The following is a 13,022-nucleotide window of genomic DNA, read 5'->3' as shown; positions in this document are numbered from 1 at the left end:
CGGGGTTCTTGATCAATTGCTTCCTTAATTAGTGCCCGCAGGATAATGGTTAAGGAAATCAAAAAATAAAATTAAGTTGAAAATATCACTTTTTAAACTTTTAAGGAGTTGAATGCACAAATTTCAATAGGAGATTATTTACTTCCTTAACCATTACTTTGAGGGCACTTGTTAGCATTTCCTATTCTTTATTACATAGATTTTTTCTAGAATTGTTTATTACATAGTTCAAACGAAACTATTAAGTTGTGTCATGTGGGGTGCATATATATTGTTAAAATAATTATAATTTAATTTTAATATATGCATCTTGATTATACTTTCACACCTCTACTGTATTGTTATAAAAATATGATATTTGTATAATTATTTTATGATAATTTTTTTATAATGTACTTTCTTGTTTATACTATGATTTTATCATTTTGTTTAATTTTTTTTAATTGATTTAGATCAACAATAATAAGATTGTCATAAAGCTTGTCATCAAATCAAATAAGTAATAAAATATTGCTACTCAAAACTGTATGTAAACAAACTCTTTTGTCTCAAAACTGTATGTAATCAATTATTTTAGATATCAAGTCTTTTGTCTTGAAGAAACCTTTAAATATTAAAAAAATGTAACATTGTTCCCAAAAACATCATGAACAATAACTAAGACCCTCAATAAATTTATGTTTCACTACAACAGTGAATTGATAAGTGGTAGAAAGTAGTAAATTTATGTTATATATTAAGCACTTTTGATTACTTGTTTTACAAGTTATTCATGGAAATGCCAAGAATTTATGCACAAATGTCTATTTATGCTTTTTATACCTTACTTTATTCCATTGTGCAGGAAAATGATGAACAAGACAAGAATTCAACAAAGAAACTTGAAGATTTGCAAAGGTTAGCTCGCCATAGCGAGCACAGGGCGAGGACAAGGCGAGCTAAGTTAGAAAGTTTACAATTTCATAAGTCCAAGCCTTGCCACAGTGAGGAAGGAGCGAGCTAACTCGCCATGGCGAGCTAAAATCGAGCTTGCAGCGAGGAGTTCCAGAAAATCCAGTTTTCAGAAGTCTCAAGCAAGCCACAACGAGGCCATGGCGTACCAACTCGCCATGGGGAGCCAAGAAGTGAGTGGAAGTAGCAGTTCCAGAAACTCAGGAATTCAGGAAAACAAAACCTTCCCATAGCGAGCAATAGCCTTGCCATGGCGAGTCAAGGCGATTGCAGGGCACTTAATGACGTGACATAAACCCAATGGCGAAGAAAGCTCCACTCGCTACAATGTTCGATTACTCCATAACCTTCATACTAGATTATGAACGCCATGAATATATCATTTAACTTTAATATCTCGTGTGCCTCATGAATTCTCATCTAAGGATTTATACTTTATGAAGATGTCTAACCCTCATAAAATAATAAAATTCCATAAAAATAGAAAAGATTCCACTGCTATAGGTACAATATTATATACGAAGGAGATATAGATTTTAGGCTGAATTTTTTAAATTCCAATTATACCCATACACAAATTTTCCTATATCTTTTTTTTGAAGAAGCTAAAATGAAAATTATTTAAAACACAAAGAATCCTAGCAAGCACAGGGAATGCTAAGCTAGAAGACTTAAAGAGCAACATACAAAGGGAAAGTGTCTCTATATATGTGGAACACTCAAATAAACACTCATGTATCAAATATAAATTTTTACGAGCAAACCAAAAGAACACTCCGAACCGTTAAAAAACCTCTCCAAATAATCATCAAATCTACCAAAAACCCATGTAACCGCACTTTAAACAAACCACACTCCGTGTATTTGAAAACCAAGAAAACCTACAAAAAAACATAACCACCACAAAAACCAATAAACTTCACTGACCATGAAATTTATCTATACTATATATAAAGAAAATAGTGGGTTTCGGGGAGATTTTGGTCTGCTTTTTTTGCTATTCCAATTAAACTCTTAAATAAATTTTGATATAATAATATTATGTTGTTGGTGTTATTAAAAAGGATATAAAAAATGTTATATTTTTTATATTATTGTTGTCATTGAAAAATATAAATATGGTTTGTTGAGTTTGTTACATTTAAAAGTCACAAATATTTATCCTTATAATTTTTTATTTATATCAAAAAATTTATATAAAATATCTTTTGTAATTTAAACGCAAAATTTCAATAAAATATTGTTAATAAAATATCTAAATGACATATTATTTATCTTCAAATGTAGGTAAAATATCTAAAACATACTAATTATCATATGATGCCCTATCAACAAAATACACCCACGCAATGTGAGTCATACGCATCCTAAAAATCATCCCTGGAGAGAATCAACTCTTTCTCCAGTCTTTTTTTATATCATCCACAACTTTACTCACAATAAAAATATCATCAAGAACTTAACAGTCTTTCACAAAAATAAATTGAGTATATAAAATGATCTTCCCAATAACCAACTTCAATTTGTTCACTAAAACCTTTACCAATACTTGATACATACACCCGACTAGAGAAATGAGAGGAAAATTATACAAACTTTGCTAATATATAAGCCATCAACATCCATAAACAATAAACATATATAAATATACTGAATTTATCTAAACCAACCCCTATGTTGTTCTGGCTATCGAAAATTTAGAATCATAAGAGGAAAGAATGAAAGGAATTACTAACTAAATAGTTGAATAAAAGTTCTCGATGAGTTACTGCTAATGAGTTCACTAAATAATGAATATTTTTTTTTGGTAAGAAATAATGAATAATTTAAAAGAACTTGAGTTTGATTACTTTTTTCGCGATTTAAATTTAGATTATCAATGTCCCGTTCTCCTAAGAATCGAAGGTTAACATAATTTTTTTTGAATCACTATCTAAATTTGATCATCTCTAACTGAAAAAAAAAAAAAACTTACTTATGCATTGATCGCATTCCAAAATCCAAATATTATAAATTATAATAAAAGAGTGAGTATTTGTGCCAGTGTTATATAGAATGCTTTTTCCACCGATCGTTTAGCATTATGTGGAAGGTATGGAAATGTACAAGTGAATTAGAATGATATATTTGACGTAGTAATTCATTATATTTAATCAGTACTATTGTATTTACTCGACGTTTGCTCGGGTTAGACATATTCAAGATGATAAAAAAATTATATCTATGATGTCCGCAAATAAAATTTATCATGGATTGGTATAGGATGAATATCTTAATAAATACACACAAATATAATAAAATATATCATATTATAAATACTCGTAAATTTATAGATACACATACATATAAAATTAATTGAATTTAGTAAAAATATTAACACATATAGAATAAAATTAACTTTTAGGAATTTGTGTTATTTCTATTACGTAAAATATTAGGAATTCAATGAAAAATTTAAGTAAAATATTTAATAGATAAGATCAAAAGTTTGTTGAAATATTCAAATATTAGTTTTAAAAAATAGAAAATAATAAAAATATTACGAATAAACATGAAACTGACATGTGGCATAAAAACCTTACTTTATATATATATATACAGACATATACTATTGATTGATTGATTTTTTTTTATTTTTTTTTTTTAATCAGCAAAATTTTATTAAAAACCAAGTTTCTGCACAAGACGAAGAGAGACCGGTGTTATAGAAAGTACAAACTAAGACACCGTATATAGGCGGAACACCTGAAAACAAACACCAACAAAAAAAACCCTGTGATCAACACCCATAAGTACAACACCCAACAAACTAAACATCCTCCTACAACTGACTCCTATAGTTACCAACCACTGAAAAAACGACATCTAAAACACTCGTCACCACAACTCACCTCAAAAGAACACCCTTGTAAAAGAGAACCAAGTCCCCATCACCAACAATGAGCCACATCCGAAGAACTCCTTCTCTAAAGATCATTCAGCTTCCACCACCGCGCAACCTCCGGTCCACCGAAGGAACACCAAAAAAGCCCAAAACCAAACTAGAACCAGAGACTGACTCCCGATCTCGAATCAAAAGTGATCGGCCCCCCAGACTTCGGAACAAATTCAGAAGGGCACCCCTTACCCCCGGTACACCAGAGAAACACTGTAGCCAACGAAACAATAATGTCGCTAGACGTCAACTCCCAAACTCGAAGCAAAATAATCTGACCATCAGAATCCAGAAGTAAGACAGACGACGTGACTTGCGGTGGAGCAAACATCAATCGAAAAGGAAAAAAATCTCAGCTCGAAGGACACACACCCTCAAAACACCATAAACTCAAAACCAGAGCTAACAATAATGAGTATGGACCCGAATAACAGAGGCGGCTTCAAATAGAAATCACCCACAACAGCCACCCACCTCCTCATCTAAGCAACACCAACCACCACCACCCAATATCACCCCTACCACCACCACACATCAACACCACCATTACGCTTCACCACCACCACCACTGAAAAACCTCCACCACCACCACCACCACACTTCACCACCACCACCACCTCTACATCACAACCTCACCAAGAAACAGACAGCAACACAAACATAGATCATGAGGAAGACGAAACCTAACAACAAAACACAAGCAGCGACACCGGTTTGAAGCGGAAACAACTCCGATTGTAAAAAGGCAGCCGTCAGTGATAAGGAGAAGACATCTGTCGCCGGAGTAAAAGAGAATCAATGGTGGAGCGAAACCACAGATACATCCCCACAGCAACACAACCAAAACTGCCCCCCACCAAACTCGTCACACACCTCACAGAACCGTGATCAACGTCGACAACCACCGGAAGATGGTGACGGCAAAAACGGTTATATTGACATTCGATTATATTTTATTATAGACACATCAACCGTGATCAACTGCCCCACATCCATGAAGTCGATCATAAAAGAATAAAGTACATTGACATTTGATTATATTTTATTATAGACACGATTGAATCTAAATAAATAATGGTTAAGAAAGTTGTTTCGGATGATAATTTGGTGGATGTGTTCATCAAATCATTGCTTAGATCAAGGTTCAAACATTGTTTGGACTTGATCAATTTTGTTGAACAATAATTCAGGGACGAAGAGCAACATGGTGGTGGGTGATTAAATTGTCATCATCATCGATTTGAAGGCAGGGTGGAGAATTGATGTGTATGTCTTAAAATCTCACCTAGAGAAGTCTGGAAATTTGTTTGGATCTGTCAATTTCGTAGGGCGGATAAGGTTGGGTGCTTGGTAGTTCAAGATCAACGTTTTCAGGTAGTTTGCCATTGCCTCAAAAAGGACCAAGGCACCCCAGACCAGGTGACCGACAATACAATTTTATAATCTAGTAACCGTTTAAAAGATGTTGAGCACGATGTCAAGACACGCGAAATGTCGAGTACAATGTCAAGACATCGTGACAACACAAATAGCAAACTAAAGATAAAGGCTAAAAGTAAATGACACAAGTTATTTGTTAATCTAGTTATGTGCAACGTCACCTACATTTAGGGGCTCCAAGTCAGGAAGGAAATCCACTATAATAGTATTAGTTTGAAGACACACTTAGATATGAGACTCCTCTAACTTCCCCTCAATCAATCACTAGTGATGACAACCACACTCCGAGAAACAGAATCACTCTTGCTTAAAAGCTTACGAGTGATTCACAACTTACAACTCAACTATCAGTCTAACTCTAGCATCAAGGTGATACAATATTGGCTTACAAACAACAATAGAAAGACTAAAATCCCAAATGACTCTTTTAAAAATGATGGCTTCAGTAGTGTTCTTAGGTCTTGAGTCTTCCTTTATATAGCCTGAATACAAAATGAGCTTGATGAGCAGACCGGGCTAAACACACAGCTGATCCAATACGGTCTTCAGCACAATATTCTGGAAGCATATATATTGTTTCCTTAAATGTTACAACATCACCCTTAAAAAACACGACAAGCTTAAACCGCCTATCATTGCTTCTAGAAAACACACGCTTCTTGATCAACACACCACATGAATAAAATCTTCATTGAATCTTAAGAGATCTCACACATAAAATAAAACTTCGAAGAAAGTGAAACAAGGTACGTTATGATGCCGTACCAACATGTCAAGACATCTTGTCCAACATCTTACTAGAACACTTGTTTTAACAAAAATGCGGTCAATTATAGTCTACAAACGTAAACTTTCTTTCATGACTTTCCTTTGGATTTTTTGTGGGTTGAAAGTATTAAAAAAGACAAAGAAATTAGGATATGTTCATCAAGAGCTCTTAAAACTAATTTATTGTAACTTATTTATATCTCTTGTAAAGACTTATTTATAGCGGATTGAAGAACTTCTTTCTCCCTAGATGTAAGTCGAAGTGGTTGAACAATTTTAGTGTGTTTATTCCTCTACTCTTTTATTTGTGTTCTTTAATTTGATTATGAATTTGATATATACATAAGTTGCTAGATTTATTCTTGGTTGAATTGTTGCTTAACCTATTTAGTTGTTGGTTGTAATTATTATTTGCCCCACATTGTTATTCTTGTTGTTTTGAAAGGGGTTCGAATTCACATCAAACGTCATATTGTCAAACAAATATAAAAGAATTAACACTTATGAAATTGTGTTTGTGGTTGTTTTATAGAGTTAAGATCAACAACCATCATGTATATGATATTTTTTGTTAACAATCCCATCTTCGGTATAAATAAGCATGTAATCCTTGAGAAAAATATCTTCCATGCGGTTGTGTAAACTTGTTTTTATAATTTTCATTGTTGAAAATGCACATTTTGTGGTTGTTGTTGACCCCACTTGTAGCACTCTATCAATGAATATTCAATAGATAAGAATTGTATTTATCGATCTCAACTAAGTTGTGACATAATTCATCAATAGAACAATGCTCGTACCATTTGTCCAATCTATCACTTGATGATCTCCCAATGAATTACACGTTAGAGTGCTTTTATGTATTTCTTTCGGTCTTATTTATAAAAGATATTTATGTCAATAAAAATTGATATATGACCCAATTTTTTAATCAAATATATTAATTTTTGTTAATTTAAATTTCTTTTATAAAAAGGATTGACGAGAGTACATCTAAATGCACGACTGGCGTTAAACCACCACAAAATAGTTGTTCTTCAACTTAACCCGTCATCCTTTGAGATCTAACTTGGACCATAAGGGTATTACAAAGTGTTACTAGAAGGAAATAGATATTTAACTTTAAATAAATCAATTTAGATTTTAGAAAGAGCTAGAAGTTATTGTGCCCTATTATTCTTTTGATTAGAGGATGTGCTTTTGTTTGGTAGGGGATGAAATACCCTTTCTTTTGTGCCTGCCACTATCAATTGTAGCAAATCTTAATAGTTAGATAAAAAAAAAAAATGATTCAAGAATATAAACTAAACAGGGGCCTATCGTTGGAGGACCCATGTCTGCCATTAAATCATATCAAATGTGTTTAGCAGCTACCTTTCTATATTTATTTAGGCATAATATTTTTTTAGATAAACCTTTTTTTTAAGGAATTTAATAGATAAACCTTGTTAGCATAAGAAAGACAAAGCTGAAGAATTATGAGATAAAATGTTGGGGTTGGATAGAATAGCTATGTAAGATAGGACTGGATATTATCTTTAAAGTTTAATTTTCATGTTATGTCTACGTAAAAAGTTTTATAAAGTCGGCAACTTAGCATATTACAATCAATATGCGTGTAATTTTAAAAGTTGGTCATTATAAAAGAACAATTCTAATAATAGTTGAACTTAATAATATAAGAAGAAGAAGAAAAATGAGTTGTGGATGGTTCATTAATATTAGATGCAATAAATTTGCAGACCCAACGGTCTTAATTGTTTCTTTTACAACAACGGTCTTACTTTTAACAACAAATAGCTAAAATTAAAAAAAGGTTAATAGATCTTTACCCTCTGTAATATAGGTCATTCCGATTTTTTCCCTGTAAAATTTTTATGGGTTAATTAAGATTTTAGTCCTTATAAATATCTACAGTTTTGTTTTTAGTCCCTATAAAAATAAATCATACTTTTTAGTCCCTACAAAATTTTATGTTAGTGTTTTTAGTCTCTATTAAATTAAAATTTGTTTAATTATGCTTAAACTTCTAAATTGTTGAAAGATTTTTTACATACATGTTCATAACATCGTAACACACTCTTTTGTAATAATTTTTAGTTTTTTAACATGTAATGAATTAAATATGAATTTTTCTAAAAGGCAAATTTTCAAGATTATATTAATGAAAATTTGGACCTATTAATAAAATTTTAAGTTACTTTTTTGCGGAGAAACTTTGTATGATATTCTAAGTAAGTATGTGAAAAATATGTTACAAATTTAAAAGTTTAAGCACAATTAAGCAAATTTTAATTTTACAAGGACTAAAAGTACTTGTCAAAAAAAAAAAACAAGGACTAAAAGTATGCGTTGGTCCCTGTTAAATTGAATTTTTTTTAATTATACTTAAACTTTTATATTTTTAAATGATTTTTAACAGACATACTAAGAACATTATAATAATCTCTTTTATAAAAAAATTAGAATTTTTTAACATGTAATGAATTAAATATAATTTTTTAAAACGCCAAAAATTCAAGATAAAACTAACAAAAATTTGCACCTAAAAATAAAATTTTGAGCTAATTTATTGTGGCGGAACCTTTTATAATGTTTTAAACAAGTATGTAAAAAATCATTAAAAATTTAAAATTTTAAGCATAATTAAACAAATTTTAATTTATCAGGGACAAAAAACACTAACGGAAAATTTTGTAGGGACTAAAAAATATGATTTATTTTTATAGGGACTAAAAACTTAATTAACCCAATTTTTATTTTGATATACCCCCTGTAAAATGTTTTTGTTTTGATTTACCCTCCTAATAGGCCAATCAAAAACGAAAATTTCTTGAAAAAAAAAAAAAAAATTGGTTTTTGTTTGGCCTATTAGGGGGGTAAATCAAAACAAAAATATTTTACAGGGGGTTGAATCAAAATAAAAATTTTACAGAGGGGAAAACCAAAAATGACTTATATTAGAGGGGGTAAAGACCTATTAACCCTTAAAAAAATTAATGAGATCTTTGATAAACCAACTAGATTTTTTTTATTTTTTTAACAAGGCAAAATGAATTATATTAATATTGACTGCGTAATTACTTCAGCACAAGGCGTACCAAAACAATCACAAAAAGAACAACAAGTCTAATAAAATTACTAAAAACTAGTCCATTCGACAACCACGAATGAGTACCAAGACTAAAGGTAGCATTACTAGCTTTCAACCACCACAAAGAATATGATTTTACTTTATCTAACAGATGTAGTATAGAGCTTTGTTGATTCCTAAATAACCTCTTATTTCGTTCGTTCCACAATACCCAAACACACAAGAGTCATATCAGATGAAAAAGGGATCGCCGCGATTTCAGACCACCTACATAATTAATAAATTGCAAGAAGTGATCCGAAATAACCAGAGAGTCAGCCCTTTCAAAACCAACCCACGCCCGCACTATTGGCCACAGAGCATAGAAAGTTGGACAAGACAAAAATAAATGAGTTGTATCCTCAACATGTCCACAACCAGACACACACAATTGCACATCCAAAGGGAGAACGCCACGAACAACCAAATCTATTTTTGTAAGTAATTGATCCCTAAGCAAGCGCCATGTAAAGATAGAGACTTTCAGAGGTACTTATTTATGCCAAATGTTCATGTTGTCATAAACACCACGATCTGAGTACCCCCCCCCCCCCCCCCCCACTCGGTTCCAACATCCACTGCAACATATCAGTAGATGAGTCCTGCAAAGAAACGGTGAGTAATAATTCCTTACACTCCTCTAATTAACGAAAAATACAACTAAAAATATAAACATAACAATAATTAATTATGATTAAAATGAAACTAATAAATAATTTAAAAGATCTTCATGAATTTAGCTCAGTTGATAGGGATATCATAATTATGTAGGGTCAGAGTTCAAACTACAGACACTTCACTTCTCCACATTTGTATGAGCTTCAGCTACTAGACTACTTGACCATTTTTTTTAAGAGACCTATATAATGTAGCCTATAAATTAATTCTTCATCTTTAACTACTTGTTAAGCAAACCAATGAACCTTTAGTAAGAAAGAATCCGAGGCGATCATGTTTAACTTTTTATTCCCAAATTGATCAACAGCTTGCGACTGATGTGGGACGATTTCATCCACGTTCCTTGCTAGGTTGGAATAAAATCAGCACATAATATATAATAATGAATAATTTTATTCTAATTATTGCTAAGAAGAATTGGCTTGCTTTATTAGGTAAAATTATTATTCCACTTTGCTGTCAAATAATGAACGTAAAAGGATAATCAAGCGTGATTAGTCAACAAAAATGTGTCATTTTTCTATTAACTTAATATTAGTACAGCAACAAGCACTATCTATTGACTATGCCATTGAAAAGATTGAAGATGTCAATTTAATACGGAGATAAGCAGATAGATTAGTGGGAAAGAGACAGATAAATTCGCATGTATCATCATTGTAAATTTCTAGTTAAAAATAGTAAGTAAAGTTGTTAATTTGTTGGAAAAAAAGTTTCCTTTCTTTTACAAAGTTTTTTACAGTTTTTTTAGTTAACCCGAATGAGTAAATGAGAAAATATGTGCCTCTTGTATCAACAAGGAGGTGACAATATTTAGAGTCCAGGTAGAGTACTATAATGCTTGTTCTCATACCGTATTCATGGCAGTGTTGGAGCCACTCTCTCTTAGCTGAGAAGATGCAAATGAGTCACCTAGATTTTAGAACTCGGTACCTATAATCTTATTTGTGTGTCGCTGGTTGCGGTCATCTAGAAACGGCTCAACATTTTTTTTTGTTGTGTAACACTTTTGGTTCGCTTTGGCATATGGTGCGTGATTGGATTGGTTGCTCGGGGTGGATACTGATAATATTTCTTACCATTTTCTACAGTTTACTTATTTGACAGATGGTGCTAATTCTAGACGTTCTTTTATGCAACTTGTTTGGCTTCTCTGTGCCTGGGTTGTGTGGAATGAACGAAATAATCATCTGTTTAATAATGTAATAACTTCCATTCCCAGTTTGTTAGACAAGGTCAAGATGTTGTCCTTAGGTTGGTTGAAAGCAAAAAAAGCTACTTTTGTGTTTGGTACTCAGCAGTGGTGGTCGTGCCCTCTTGTGTGTTTGGGTATAGGCTGATGTAGCTCTGTTGGGTTGGTTGTTTTTGTTGTAACTCTTGGTTCTTGTTGTAGTCTCTATGGCACACCTTGTGCTCTAGGGACTGCATTGTTATATAATTTCGTTTTGGCTTTTTCAAAAAAACATTTAGGTGACATTATCGTTGATGATATTAGCCAACCACAATGTCATAATTAGCTTTCTTCTTTCTCTCTTACAAGGATGTTTAATTTTTTTGTACACTTGTGGCATTGTGGTTGATCGGTGTCACTAATGTCACCAACCAATGTCACCAAAGTGTTACCCCATTTCGAAACCCTTCAATTTTAAATATTGAATTTGTCATTCTTGTAGCATGCTAAAATAAATATCCATTGGACTAGCACACCATTGATCGATATTTTTTTTTTTGCATAACCATTGATCAATGATGTATACTTGCTTGGATACAAGCCAAAATAAATATATGTTTGGGCACACATAAGATCAAAAAATTTAAAAGAGTATAAAATTGAATAATATCAATTGATATGACTAAATATTTTTTCTTAAATTTTGCTCATTTAGTATAAGAGTGCCTAAATGATATTGATATGTGATTGTGTGTTCATACAAGATTTTTTCTAGATTGATATATTGGGATAAATACACACACAACTTTAGTTATGGATTTAGGAGATGTTTGTTTCAAGGTTAAGAATGACATTTTCGGGAATACATGGCTAAAGAATGATTATACCCATATTTGTTACGAGGTTGAGAAAAAATATTCTTGAGTATAAAGATTCCTGGTAATGAAGTAATTTCTCATAACTTCCATTATTCCCATGTAAAGAGATGGGAATGTGCATTCCCATGATATTCTACATAATTTTTTTAAAAAAAATTGTAACTTCCAATTTTCTTAGGAATGTCAAATTATTCGCCAAACACTTTTTTTAACAAATACCCATGAATCAAATTTTCATATTTTCATTCCTGGATATGTTATTCTTGGGAATAATTTGTGTTTCCCCGAAACAAACACCCCATAATAATTTATTAGTTATACTTGCTTTAAAACTAAAATAAAACTTTATTAAATAATATAGGTTGAAAAAAAAGTGATGAAACTTGATAATTTTTGTTTTTTGATATGATTTAAAATGATGAAACAATAGTTAATATAACAAGTATTGATCATGATGAGTTCTTGCAGATCCAACTCACCTAAATTTCTCTTGACCAAAAAATGAATTCCTAAAAAAAAATCACATAGAGCATGGTGTTTGATTGTCTTATGACCTATATTGAGAGAGATTTGTTTGATAACATTGATAATGAGTTTATCGTTCAATGATTTCAGAACATGAAACTGCATAGAGGACAATTGTAATCTCCATTAAGATAAATGAGCCTACTAAACTTCAACACTTGGAGGTGGAAGATGGTCTAGAAGACTTTAATGTGTCAAGAGGAAGAAGTGAGAGAGGATAAATGACAAAAGGAAGAAATCTAAACCTAAATCCAAATCAAAGGGGAGAGATAAATCGAAGTATGAATGTTTCAACCGTCACAAGATCAGACAGTTCAAAAGGATTATCTTGAGAAGGGGGTCAAAGATAATTCCTTGCAGGCTGGAAATTGCTTAGTAGGATGGTTAAGAGAGTGCGACAACACTAGTGGTGACGAGTTTGTAAAAAAGGAAAATCATTGGCTCATGGACTCCAAATGATCTTATGACGAGTTTGGAAACACTCATTTGCCTCATACTTGGAGCTTTCAATTTGGTAAACTTTAAAGTGGATTTTGAAATGAT

Source organism: Medicago truncatula, chromosome 1 (assembly GCF_003473485.1).
Source record: "Medicago truncatula cultivar Jemalong A17 chromosome 1, MtrunA17r5.0-ANR, whole genome shotgun sequence".
Taxonomy (NCBI): Eukaryota; Viridiplantae; Streptophyta; class Magnoliopsida; order Fabales; family Fabaceae; genus Medicago; species Medicago truncatula.
This window is presented reverse-complemented; position numbering follows the sequence as displayed.